Source organism: Mobula birostris, chromosome 17 (genome assembly GCF_030028105.1).
Source record: "Mobula birostris isolate sMobBir1 chromosome 17, sMobBir1.hap1, whole genome shotgun sequence".
NCBI classification, from domain to species: Eukaryota; Metazoa; Chordata; class Chondrichthyes; order Myliobatiformes; family Myliobatidae; genus Mobula; species Mobula birostris.
This window is the reverse complement of record NC_092386.1, coordinates 52,882,042-52,896,643: the sequence shown is the minus strand read 5'-3', so window position 1 is coordinate 52,896,643 and position 14,602 is coordinate 52,882,042.

Here is a 14,602-nt window from a genome sequence, read left to right as displayed (position 1 = left end):
CATCTTCTATTTAGTCATTTAAGCTGGAGCTGGGATCATCTGCCTTGGAGCTTAATTCCATTTATAACTGAAGCCTCTCACAAAAGTGAGAGCTGGACTAATCTTATAACTAGGTTTGACAGATTTTCCTGTGGCTTGACATGAACAAAAGTGACTTTTTGAGAGAAGATGGAGCGCAACATCTTCAACTTTGGCTGTCAAAATAATAATTGTACTCTAAATGACTTTTCTATTCAAAAGTGCTATGCTCCTTTAGCTATTCTTTAGAGTTAGTGAATTGTTAAAGTTAGTGAAAAATGAATAAGGAATATAATGGGAGTTTTAATTATCTGTTTGGGAAATTTATATCAATCTGCAATGATTACTAGAAGCAAGGACTGTTCACAGTTATATTGGAACATCTGACATTGGCACATAATGTAATTCTTGCAGAATTGAGGCACAGAATAGGGCATAAGATATCTGTGAGCCAACCTCCATCACTATCCCAATATGTGCCCTGTCTCAAGGTGGAGGTACAGTAACATGGCCAAAAGTTGCCCAGGGTCCTTCAAAAAATTAACTCCAAACACTATGAAAATGTACAGCTTTAAAATCAAGAAGATCATGGGAACCACTTGCTGCTTCTTACTGCTGTACTTCCTTCATCTTTGTTAAAAACCACTGAAAGAATCTCTGAAGAAAGCAACGGCATAGATTGCAAGATGACAGCAGCATCCTGAAATGCCTGTCTAGATGAGAAGCAAACGGTATATCATTCGTTCGTTTTCGTCCATCGTTGTTGATGAAGACCTCAACACCAATTGATGGTGTCAAGACTGGCGCATGATTTGGATTTAAGTGAGGGAGAGTTGCGCAGCATCAGCCTCACTCTCTCTTCCCAATTCCCATCTGGATCCAGTAACAAGACAAGAGTCGAGACGGCTGGAGATGGGAAAGGGCGCAGTGGATGACCAGGACGTCTTCTGTGTCTTGTCCTGCTCTGCATGTTCCACGACGCTTGCAGAGACCGCCTTCTTGACCGTTGGACCTTCCATTGGTCTCATCCACTCAATCCGCTGGAGTCCGTCTTTACATGCTGGGATAGACAACTCCCTATCACACTGAGGGTTTGAGACCCATCGGCTACCCTCACCTGGTTTAGCTGGCTTGTCGAAGCCGTTGCCCGGGGTGTGGCCGCTGTTGCATGCAAACAGCTACGGGGAGCCACAGATGAGAGCTGAGTGCCAGGTGGGGACCAAAGGTGGACAAACCGCCTTGAAAAGAACGCGACATGTTCCCCCACCAGAGGTGCTACCCCCCCCCCCCTGACACCCCTATACACCCCAACTGGTATATGATACCCACTTGAAGAAATATTGTCAACAGTTTTGGCCCCTTATCTCAGAAAGAATGTATTGTCACTGGAGAAAGTCCAGAGGAGGCTCACGAGGATGATTCTGGGAATGAATGGGCCTGTACTCACTGGGGTTTAGAAGTATGTGTGAGGATCTCATTGAAATTCACCGAATGTTGTAAATCTAGATTAAGGTGAATGTGGAGAGGATGTTTCCTCTGGTGGGGGTATCCAGAACTAGAAGGAACAGCCTCAAAATTGAGAGAGTGAACTTTTAGAACAGAAGTAAGGAGGAATTTTTTAGCCAAAGAGTGGTGAGTGGAATGGTTATGAAACTGTAGTCGAGGCCAAGTCTGTGGATATATTTAAAGCAGAAGTTGATAGATTCCTGATTCCTTGGGGCACCAAGGGATTTGGTGATAGGGCAGTTGTATGGAATTGAATGGGATCTGGGATCAGCCATGATGAAATGGCAGAGCGGACTCGATGGGCTGAATGGCCTAATTCTGCTCCTGTGTCTTATGGTCTTATAGAGATGCAGGGACCTTTGAGTTAAAGCAGTATCTCCCAAACTTTTTCTGTTACTACCCCCTTGGATCCCTGACCACATCCCCAACACCCTCTCCTCCCTTTCCAGCCATTACATAAAAGCTATAAAGAATTTTGATTTATGATACACAGTGAAAGAAAATAGAAACTGGACCTTCAAAGCAGTGTCAAATAACTGCAAAAATATTTAAATCTATTTAAAACTTCAAATAAAATTATTTCTTTATTTAATTATAGTAAAAAATTTCCATCAATGGTTTTAGAGCATACATTAGTCGTCCAACAATTCACTACTTCATTGCTTTTTCAACTTTCAATGAGATGGATTGGCTTGGGGGCAGTGATATCAACTTCTCAACATCAGGCTGAATGTCACTCAGAAGGAGACTCCAAGCCCCATGTTCAGTAATTTGCAGTCTGTTTCAGTGCTTTGAAAAAAGTTGGGTGACTACATTGAAATTGTGCTCCACTAAATATGATGTTTGTAAAGCAATAAAGAACAGTTTGATCTTTTTCCACAGTGCAGGATAGCATTTAGAAATTTGCTTCTATAACCAAAAGCAAGATATGATTTTTTGAACCTCAGCTTCAGTTCAAAGTCATTCTGTAGCGACATCAGTCCTTCCTCTATCGTTCCTGTTAATTCCCGATTATAAGTGTTCAGGAATAGATTTATTACCCAATTGGGAATTTGGATTGCGAGAAGATCCTGAAATCTCTCTGACATGTCTTTATGCAGCTCACCCAGTTCACCACAGTATACTTAAAGATCATTCATCTGGCATTCTTTCTTTCTCTTCCAATTCAGAAATTGGAATACATCATGATGGCCAATATTGCACAAATAGGGTTAACTTGGACAGAAATGTGGAGACAACTGATTTGACTTTGATGAGGTTCACATCATTTCCTTGCAATTGAAGATTGATTTCATTAAACTTTGTGAATAATTCTGACAAATAAGCAATGTCAAGCCTAATATTCTTGAGTTGATTACTGAATGAAGCATTCAAGCCTTCAAAGAATTTTATCACAGTTTCAAAAGGTGCATAGAAGCATCTTAGGTAGTTTCCTTTTGAGAACCACCTGACTTCTGCGTGCAACAGTAAGTATTCAAACTGTTCATCATTCTCAATACAAAGCTCTCGAAATAATCGAGAATTAAGGGCATGGGACCTAAATTTTATTTATTGCTATGATAATAGTATTTAATGGTTTGTGTAGTTGATGACTTTGGTTTTTGTGACATGTTAGGTACAGCTTTTTTCAAGAAAGTAATGACCTCATGGTGGCTTCTTGTTATTGAATGTGCCCCATTTGTTGCACAGAATGTTGGTGAGTGGAATGTCCTTCTCTTTGAAAAATTGCTCAATAACCCAAAATACTGATTCTCCATTCATTTCTGCTTTTAGTTCCCTTGGAAATAACAACTGTTGATCCATGCTTTCATCTTTCATGAAGCAAACATGACCAAGAAGCGAAAGTTTGTTGTCCGGCAAAGTTGACTCATCCAACTGCAGAACAAAATTCTATTGTCCTAAGTATGTTGCACAATGTGCCTTCTACATTCTCAGATATTACATCTATTCATCTTCGAACACAGTCACCACTGAACGGGATCACTTTAATTATTTGGTCTGGTGACTTATGCAAGACCATGTTAAGCAGACGGTAAGATCTGCTTACCGTCTGCAGTAAGCAGATCTTGTCTTACTGCTGACAAGATCAGTTCTTTTCCGGTTATATGGGGCTTTCCACATTTACAGTGCCTTGTAAAAGAATTCGGCTCCCAAACCTTTGTTCATATAGGTAAGTATTACAACCAGGGATTTTGATCAATTTAACTGAGAATTTTGATTTGTGAATTACATTGCTCATTTTTTTTCACAGTAAAGTCCTCAAAACAGGGAAAATTTTGAAGTATGAAAAACTAAATTTTCAAAAACTGAAATGTCAGCAATTCAGAAGTAATTCCCCCTTTGCTCAGTGCTTAGTTGAACCACTCTTGCAGCTAATACAACCAGTAGTCTTTTTGGATAAGTCTCTGTTAGCTTTGCACAACATGATAGAGGAAGATTTGCCCATTCCTTTTGCAAAATTAGTCAAGCTGTGCCAGGTTAGTTGGGGAGTGATGGTTGTCAGCAGTTTTGAGGTCTTGTTGAAGGTGTTTGATTGGGTTATGGTCAGGACTCTGACTAGGCCACTCAAGGACATTGATTTTATTCATTTGAAGCCACTCCATGATTGCTCTGGCAATGTGCTTTGGGTTGTTGTCCCGCTGAAAGACAAGCCTCCTCCCCATTTTAAGCTTTCTAGCAGAGGCCAGCACGTTTTCAAAGTTCAAAGTAAAATTTATCATCAGAGTACATGCATGTCACCACTTACAGTCCTGAGATTCTTTTTCTGCAGGTACACTGAGCAAATCTATAGAACAGTAACTGTAAACGGGATCTGTAAACTGTAAACATCAGGAACTGTAAACTGTAAACAAACTGTGCAAATGCAGATAATAAATAAATAACAATAAATAATGAGCATGAAATAACAAGATAAAGGAGTCCTTAAATGAACACAGTTATCCCCTTTTGTCCAAGAGCCTGATGGTTGAGAGGTAGTAACTGTTCTGGAACCTGGTGGTGTGAGTCCTGAGGCACCTGTACCTTCTATCTGATGACAGCAGTGAGAAAAGAGTAGGGCCTGGGTGGTGAGGATCTTTGATGACAGATGCTGCTTTTCTACTGCAATGCTCCACGTACATGCGCTCAGCGGTCGGGAGGGCTTGTACTCGGCTGAATTCATTATCTTTTGTAGGATTCTCCGCTCAGAGGCATTGGTGTTCCCATACCAGGCTGTAATGCAGCCAGTCAGCACACTTTCCATCACACATCTATAGAGGTTTGCCATGGTTTTTGATGATATACTGAATCTCCGCAGACTCCTGAGGAAGTAGAGGCGCTGTTGTGTTTTCTTTGCAATTACATTTATATGATGGGTCCAGGACAGGTCCTCTGAGATAGTGAACACCCAGGAATTTAAAACTACTGACCCTCTCCACCTCCGATCCTCCGGTGATTACTGGTTTCTCTCACTTGAAGTCGACAATCAGTTCCTTGGTCTTGCTGAAATTGAGTGAGAGGTTGTTGTAATTACACCATGCAGCCAAATTTTCAAACTTCCTCCTGTATGCCTATTCATCACCACCTTTGATACGGCCCACAACAGTGGTGCCATCAGCAAACGTGTACAGTACATAGTGCTACGTAGCCACATAGTCATAAGCATAAAATGAGTAGAGCAGGGGGTTAAGTACACATCTCTGTGGTGCTCCTATGCTGATGGAAATTGTGGTGGAGATATCTTTGCCAATCCAAACTGACTGGGATCTACAAGTGAGGGAATCTATGACTCAACTGCACAAGGTGGTATTGAGGCCCAGGTCTTGGAGTTTACTGATTAGTTTTTCAACAACTATAATGCACTTCAAGCAAAGAGAATGGTGGGTTAGCAAGACATGAGGTGATTACATGATCATTGTAATCAATTACGAGGTACTAAGGATGACATTCTTATAATAAGTGATTTCATGGCTGAAAGAAGGTTATAGCTGGGAGCTTAATGTTCAAGGATACACATTGTATCAAAAGGACAGTCTGGAAGGCAGAGGGGGTGGCATCGCTCAGTTGGTAGAAAATGAAATCAAATCATTAGAAAGAGGTGACATAGGGTTGGAAGATGTTGAATCATTGTTGGGGGGGGGGGGGGGCGTGGTCTGTATATAACTCCCAGCAAGAGGTGGAAGTTATATCAGACCCCCAAACCGAAATAAGGGCGTGGTCTACAGCTAAAAATAGGAGATAGAAAATGCATGTCAAAAGGACAATGTTATGGGGTTATGAGGTATTTCAATATATAGGTAGATTGGGAAAATCAAGTTGGTGCTGGATTCCAAGAGGGGGAATTTCGAGAATGCCTGCAAGGTGGCTTTTTAGAGCAGTTTGTGGTTGAGCCCACTAGGGGATCGAGCTATTCTAGACTGGCTATTGTGCCATGAACCAGAATTCATTGGAGACCTTAAGGTAAAAGAACTCTTAGGGGTAAATGATCATAATTTGATTGAATTCACCCTGAATTTTGAGAAAGAGAAACTAGAGGCATTGTTCTTGTAGATAGTCGGGGCTTTTTCCCAGGGCTGAAATGGCTAGTCCGAGAGGGTACAGTTTTAAGGTGCTTGGAAGTAGGTACAGGGGAGATGTCAGGGGTAAGTTTTTTACGCAGAGTGGTGAGTGGGTGGAATGGGCTGCCGGCGACGATGGTGGAGGCGGATATGATAGAGTCTTTTAAGAGACTCCTGGACAGGTACATGGAGCTCAGAAAAATAGAGGACTATGGGTAACCCTAGATAATTTCTAAGCTAAGGGCATGTTCAACACAGCTTTGTGGGTCAAAGGACCTGTATTTGCTGTAGGTTTTCTAAAGTCAGATGTTTCAGTATTACAGTGGATTAGAGGGAATTACAAAGGCATGAGAGAGGAGTTGGCCGGAATTGATTGGAAAAGAACACTGGCAGGGATCACAGCAGAGCAGCAATAGCTGGAAATTCTGGAAGCAATTCGGAAGGCCCAGGATATATACATCCCAAAGAGGAAAAAGTATCCTAAAGGCAAGATGACATAACTGTGGCTAACAAGAAAAGTCAAAGCTAACACAAAAGGCAAAGAGAAGGCCTATAACAGAACAAAAATCAGTTGAAAGTTAGAGGATTGGGAAGCTTTCAAATACCAACAGAAGGCAACTAAAAAGTCATTAAGAAGGTAAAGATGGAATACAAAAGTAAGCTAGCCAATAATATTAAAGAGGATACCAAAAGGTTCTTCAGATGCATAAAATGTTGTTGGAGAGATGAGACTTGATATCAGACCACTGGAAAACGATGCTGGAGGTGTTGTAATGGGGGACAAGGAAATGGCGGATGAATTGAATAAGTATTTTGCATCAGTCTTCACTGTGGAACACACTATCAGTATGGAGGAAGTTCCAAGTGTCAGGGGTCATAAAGTGTGTGAAGTTACCTTGACTAGGGAGAATGTTTTTGGAAAACTGAAAGGTCTGATAGTAGATAAGTTACCTGGACCAGTTGGTGTACACCCAGGCTTCTGAAAGAGGTGACTGAAGAGATTGTGGAGGCATTAGTAATGATCTTTCAAGAATCACTAGATTCTGGAATGGTTCCGGAAGACTCGAATACTGCAAATGTCATGTACTTTAGTAAAAGAAATGAAAGGGTTGACTATTTTCTAAATGGAAAGAAAATACAGAAAACTGAGGTGAAAAGGTACTTGGGAGTCCCTGTGCAGGATTCCGTAAAGGCTAATTTGCAGGTTAAGTCAGTGGTGAGGAAAGCAAATGCAATGTTAGGATTCATTTCAAGAGGACTGGAGTATAAAAACAAGGACGTGACATTGAGACTTTATTAAGCATTGTTGAGGCCTCACTTGGAGTATTGTAAACAGTTTTGGATCCCTTATCTTAGAAAGGATGTGCTGAAACTGAAGAGGGTTCAAAGGAGTTTCACAGAAATGATTCCAAGTTTGAACAGCTTGTTATATGAGGAGTGTTTGATGGCTCTGGGCCTGCAGTCACTGGAATTCAGAAGAATGAGGGGTGGCCTCATTGAAACCTATCGAATGGTGAAAGACCTTGATAGAATGAATGTGGGAGAAGATGTTTCTGTTGGTGGGAGAGTCCAAGACCAGAGGACCACAGTCTCAGAGTATAGGGGCATCTTTTTAGAATGGAGATGAGGAGAAATTTCCACAGGCAACTGTGGAGTTCAAGTCCATATGTATATTTAGGGCAGAGGTTGCTAGATTCTTGATTGGTCGGAGTATGAAGGGTTATGGGCTGAAGGCAGGAGATTGGGACAGAGAGGAAAACTGCACCAGCCATGATGAAATGGCGGAATAGACTCAATGGGCCAAATGGCCTAATTCAGCTTTTATGTTTTATGGTCTTATAGTCTAATTTGTTTCCTAAATTAAGCCTGTAATCTGTCAATTGCCTCCCCTGCTACAGAATGCCTCCTCCACCATACCCTCCTTTATCTTTATCATCTCCTTAGAAATTCATGCTGGCCCCAGCAGGAATGATAGTGCCCACTTTGGAAGCCACTGATTTAAAGCATCATTTGAATGATTCTATTTCATTTTTTTGCTTAAGTTCTCACTATAATAGATGTCAGTGTCCAGCTGATTCTGCTTATTCCATATAACCTTAAGAAACAGCTAAACTTAAGTGTCACGGGAAATATCTGGGCTATACTGATGGGAATTTGTACATCGGAGAAATTCCATCCTAACCTGGAACAGCCATAAACCTGACAATATGGACAACTGCCACAGCGCAGGCTTTTCAAAAAAGTAGCATAAATCTAACTCAGATGTTTACTGCTCTGTTAGTCTTTCAATCATCAGTAGAGTGATGAAAGTAACTGTTGGTGGTACCATTGGGTAAATTCTAATTATCTTTGGCCTATTTACAAATGATCAGTTTGTTTTTCCCAGGGCCTGTCAGCACCTGGCCTGATAACAGTAGTGATCCAGACAAAGGCAGAAGTGCTGAATGCAGGATAAAATTGCCTGCAGTAATTATCTAGGGTTTCACTATTAAAGAACGGCGAGGGCAGAAGTTTTTCAGTAATGCCATAACCTGCTAGTTCCTGTCCAAGTCTCTCACTATCCTGAATTAGAAATGTAAAAGCCCTTTCATCTTTGTTCTGTTGAAATCCCTTAACACTCTACCCAGTGTATTCTACTGCATATGTAACTTTATTACAGGGACTGCAGTAATTAGCCATGTTATTTCCTGACCAGTTTCTGCTTCTAAGGACAATGAAGGATAAACATTAAATACTGACTTTGACAACAATCTTATATCTCATAAATTAACAAAAAGCAAAAAAAATAATACTTTCAGTATCAAGACAGCATACAACCAAAATTAAAGAACTTCATTTTTAAAGTCTATGGCTATTTTGTTATCAACCATTAAAACATTTCCAGCTATAATTCAAAAAAAGTGATATAAACTTAATTAAATTAAAGAGAAACTATAGGTGTGCCAGTGCCTGTAATAAAATATTGACTTTCCTAAAATGTTTTTATTAACTTTAACATGACAAGCCATGCAGGTAGCTGAGTTTCTCTCCCCACCTTGAAAATAGTAGTTCAGAAATTAACCACAGTGTGCTTCTTTTATACAGAGCAGCAATGTATCTGAAGGCTTTCTAATGAAGACTCCTACAAAGATGTTCAGGGTCATTGCCCAAGACAGTCACTAGTCATTGCATGAGCAAGTAGATATTCAATGTTAGCTTTAGATCTCTTTCCAAAATTCTTCTCTACTTAACTGCAGACTGCAATAATATTCTTTGGCTCCTGTCAGCAAAATTGGATGAACATTACAGTGGAAAACTACATTTTATGTCATTACTCACCATATCATGAATCCAGATTATATACTCCGAAATTGATTTCATAGAATGTGGTCATTGGTGCCAAGCCCTATTTGGCCTCGTGCAAGTGGTGGTGATCTTTCTTCTTAAACCACAGCACTACTTATGGTGAAGGTACTCCATCATATTGTGTGGAATGTGAAGTTCCACTATATATTCTTTGGTAATAACCTGCCAAGTGAGGATGGTGAGGGTATATTGGAAATTGCAGATCCGACATTCCCTTGAGGCTGTTGACTTGTCCTTCTAGGCAATAGTGGTTCATTAAAGAAGACTCTACCAGTCCTCTAATTTTGTGGTTTTCCTTGACCACTACCCTTTCAGTAGCCCTGTCTTACAATTTGATTCAAACAATGGCTGGAATTAGAACTAGCCTATCATGGTGCTACAAAGATGGGCATGATGTTTTCAAGGTTATAACTAAGCTGCAACATGTTAAAATCTATGTGGGGCACCACAATAGCTTAGCGGCTAGCACGACACTGTTACAGCTTGGGGCGTCAAGGTCTTCACTATTCCCTCTGACCTTCCCCTCTCTGAGGCAGAATGTTCGGTGTAAGGGCCTCCCCCTTGTCCCCCAGCGCCTGTATCTCAGTGAGTTCTGCGCCTGCCATGACACTGAGCTCTTCATCCGCCCCCTCCGTCTCTATGCCTACTTCTTTGGCAATGGGTTTCCAGCCCACACTGATGACTCCTTCTTTCATCTTTAACCCCCCTCCTCTACCTGGACACCCTGCTCTGGCCTTTTGCCTGCTCTGGATCTTTTAACTACAAGGGAGACATCAACGGTCTTGGCTTTAACACTCCTCTCTCCAGTTCTAACCTCATTCCCTCTAAATGTGCTACTCCCCACTCTCTCTGCACTAATCCCCAACCTCATCATCAAACCCGCAGTTAAGGGAGGTGCTGTACTCATCTGGCAAACTGACCTCTACCTTGCTAATGCCAGGGGGCAACTCTCAGACACCTCCTCTTATTTACCCCTTAATCAGAACTCTAGTAAGGAGCACCAGACCATTGTCTCCCGCACCACCACAGACCTTATCAACTCTGGCAATCTCCCATACACTGCCACCAGCCACATAGTTCCCTTACTCCACACCTCCCATTTCTACCTCCCATCCAAGATCCATAAACCTAACTACACAGGTTGACCCATTGTTTCTGCCTGTTCCTGCCCCACTGAACATGTGTCTGCATACCTCAGCTCTGTTTTATTCCCAGCTGGTTCAGTCCCTTCCTACCTTCATCTGTGACACTTTGCATGCTCTTGATCTTTTCAATGACTTTAAGTTCCCTGGCCATGATCGTCTCATTTTCCCTATGGACGTACAGTCCCCATACACCTCCATCCCCGTCAGGAGGGCCTTAAAGCTCTCTGGACAACAGACTTAACCAGCTCCCCTCCACCACTACTCTCCTCCGTCTGATGGAACTGGTCTCACCCTCAATAATTTCTCCTTCAGCTCTTCCCACTTCCTTCAAACCAAAGGCGTAGCCATGGGCACTCACATGGGTCCCAGCTATATCTGCCTTTCTGTCAGCTACGTGGAACAGTCCATGTTCCAAGCCTACACTAGCACTGCTTCCCCAACTCTTCCTATGCTACATCAACAACTACATTGGTGCTGCTTCCTGCACCGATGCTCAGCTCGTCAACTTCATCAACTTTATCTCCAACTTCTACCCATTTACTTAGTCCATCTCTGACACTTCCCTCACCATTCTCGATATTTTTGTCTCCATTTCTGGAGACAGTCTATCTACTGATATCTTTTGTAAACCCACTGTCTCTCAGAGCTATCTGAACTATACCTTTTCCCACCCTGTCTCTTGTAAAAATGCCATTCCCTTCTCTGAGTTCCTCAGTCTTTGCCACATCTGCTCCCTGGATGAGGCTTTTCATTCCAGAACTACTGAGATGTCCTCCTTCTTCAAAGAAAGGGGCTTCCCTTCCTACACCATCAACGCTGCCCTCAGCTGCATTTCTTCCATTTCATGCACATTAACATTTACCCCATCTTTCCACCACCCTACCAGGGATGAGGTTCTTCTAGACCTCACCTACCACCTCAACAGCCTCCACGTCCAGCAAATAGTTCTCCAATGGGATCCCACCACCAAGCACATCTTTACCTCCCCACCCCCACTTTCTGCTTTGTACAGGGATCATTCCCTACACAACTCACTTATCCACTCGTCCTTCCCCACTGATCTCCCTCCTGGTACCTATCCTTGCAAGTGGAACAAGTGCCACATTTGCCACTACACCTCCTGCCTCACTACCATTCACGGCCCGAAACAGTCCTTCCAGGTGAGGCGATACTTCACCTGCGAATCTGCTGGGGTCATCTACTGTATCTGGTTCTCCCGGTGTGGCCTCCTGTATTATTGGTGAGACCTGACGTAAATTGGGAGATTGCCTTGCCAAGTACCTTTGCTCCGTCAACCACGAAAAATGGGATCACCCAGTGACCACCCACTTCAATTCTACTTCCCATTCCCATTCCGAAATGTCAGTCCATGGTCTCCTCTACTGCCACGATGAAACCAAACTCAGATTGGAGGAGCAACACCTTATATTCTGTCTGGGTAGTCTCCAACCTGATGGCATGAACATCAATTTCCTAAACTTCTGGTAATTTTCCCCCTCCCTCAACATTCCACATTCTTGTTTCTCTCTCTCACCTCTACCTCCTTACCTTCTGATCATCTCCTTCTCATGCTCCTCCCCCTTCCCTTTCTTCCATGCCTTTCTAACATAGAACATAGAACATAGAATAAGTACAGCACAGTACAGGCCCTTCGGCCCACAATGTTGTGCCGACCCTCAACATCTCTGTTTTCTCCTATCAGATTCCCCCTTCACCAGCTCCTTATTTCTTTTGCCAATCAACTTCCTGGCTCTTTACTTCATACCATCCCCCTCTCCTGGTTTCACCTACTACCTTGTACATTTTCCTCCAACCCCACCTTCTTATTCTGATTTCTCCTCTTACTTTCCAGTCCTGATGAAGGGTCTTGGACCAAAACGTCATTTGTTTATTCTTTTCCATGGATCTGCCCAGCCTGTTGAGTTCCTCCAGCATTTTGAGTGTTGCTTTGGATTTCTAGCATCTGCAGATTTTTTCGTGTTTTGAGTTGCCCATTATGTTTAGGTCATTAAACTTACCTTCCCTCTGAAGAGAAGGCATATTGTATATGCAATATCCAGTTGTATTAAAGAAAACAACTTTTGGAAAACCTCATTTGGATATTTAAGCAGCTTTTTCTCAGACTCAGCCATTTACAGGGCTGGATCTGTTGGGTCTTTTATACTGAAGAGACATTTGATAATACCTCTGTACTTTTCTGCAAGACTTTCACAGGAAGGTGGCATTTGTCAATACCCCTGTACATGTCATTATCTATTGATTCAATCATTTGTTGCATCCTAATTATAACCAGCTCTCTTTTTCTCCAACATATAGACAACTGAACTTACAGAATTTGTTGGATAGCACTTAAGGGGAGATGTTATTTGTTTTCCAGTCATTTAGGCCAGTTGACACAGATGAGTCACTGCTTTCCTGAGAGTAGCCATAAGCATCTGGGACCTATCCTGGAAGCTGAAGCTTTGTATGGTGTGTCACCACAGTGGGTAATACATAAAAGCATTAAGCCACCAGTGGAATATCAGATAGTTGTTTTATGTGGTCTAGATGAAACAATACTCTGTACAAGTGGGGTACATATGTGAATTCATCCTCTTTTCAGTGTTCATACAAACTTATAGAAGGCCTTTATAATAAGTAACAATCCATACACATATGGCATTGTATAGCTTGCACAAATTTTATAGTTCTTGGTTCCATATGCATAGCACATGAGTGTTTTAAAATGGATTGGTTGAATACCCGCCACATCAGAGCAGCTGGTAGCTAAGAGAGAAACCAGCAAAAGGCAAGAACAGATCCCTATTCATTTGTCTATATCAGATAACAGAGTTTCCTGCATAAATGGTATAAGGTCCTAGTGTACAGTTACCCTGAATCATTATCTTAATAATGTACTGTCAAGCATTTAAAAATCAATTCTTGCAAAGTTAAGAGAACAGTTTTCTTCATAAAGTCCATAAGTAGCATATTTTATACATAATGTTTTCTGAACTGCTTGTGTAGTTTTTCCAACACAGTGGAATGAGAGAAATCAGTAGATCAAGCTAATGCAGACACACGAATATTGTAAATCTACAGGGAGACATGGCATGATAATTTCTTGCAGCTGTGCTTTTGGGTCCTTGCAAATTACCAGACTGGAGAGGAAATGCTGGCCACACCCTTTGACGCACCAGAAACACAGTATAGTACTGCAGTACATTAATATACACGTTCCCTTTATGCCAGCAATTTCTGTCTTGTATTATTTTAAATGATAACTATAGCACATTGTCTGAAATATTTACTTTTTATTAATTCAGTTAGGTTCTAGTTCTCTAGGGCTGCATGAACGTGAATTATGTTACCACAAAAGCAAATGTCTACCTTACCTCAATTTAAAATACTGCATGTAGGATACATGTAGTCTTCAAAATTTGATTACATGTTATGAGGTTACATAGGTATGTGATAATTGAATAACAATGGAAATGCAATCACGGCTGTATCACAGATGTGCAGACTGATATTCAGGATGGAATTCTGCTCAATTCCGCTCAGACCTTGAAAGAAATGCTGCATATCTGTTCACCAGCGAGGGGTGAAGAGGGAGGTCCTGTTTTGTGGGGGTCAGTGTTCCTGATCCATTTTGGGTCGGGGGTGTGGTTGATGATCGGGATGCCGCTCTTTTTTTGTATGGAAGGGGCGGGTTTGATGTTTCTCTCTGAATGACTTTTTATGTTCTTTCTTTATTTCGTGGCTATCTGGAAAATACAAATTTCAGAGTTGTATAGGGATACATGCTTTGATAATACTTGAGACTTTTAACCATTGAAACTTTTTTCTGAACCTTTGATTCCTTGAAAAAGTGACTTTAGATTTCTGCAGTGCCTCACAGAAAGAAGTTGCACTGTTGATGCACTTTTCACATGTCAGCATATCCCAAAGTTTTGAATGTCAAGTGAAAATCAAAAAAAAAAGATGTGCATTTATATACTGTTTTCATTACATCCCAGGCCATTTGAAATTATTTTCAGGTCTAGGCCCTGTTCTAGTCCAGGAAACATCAGA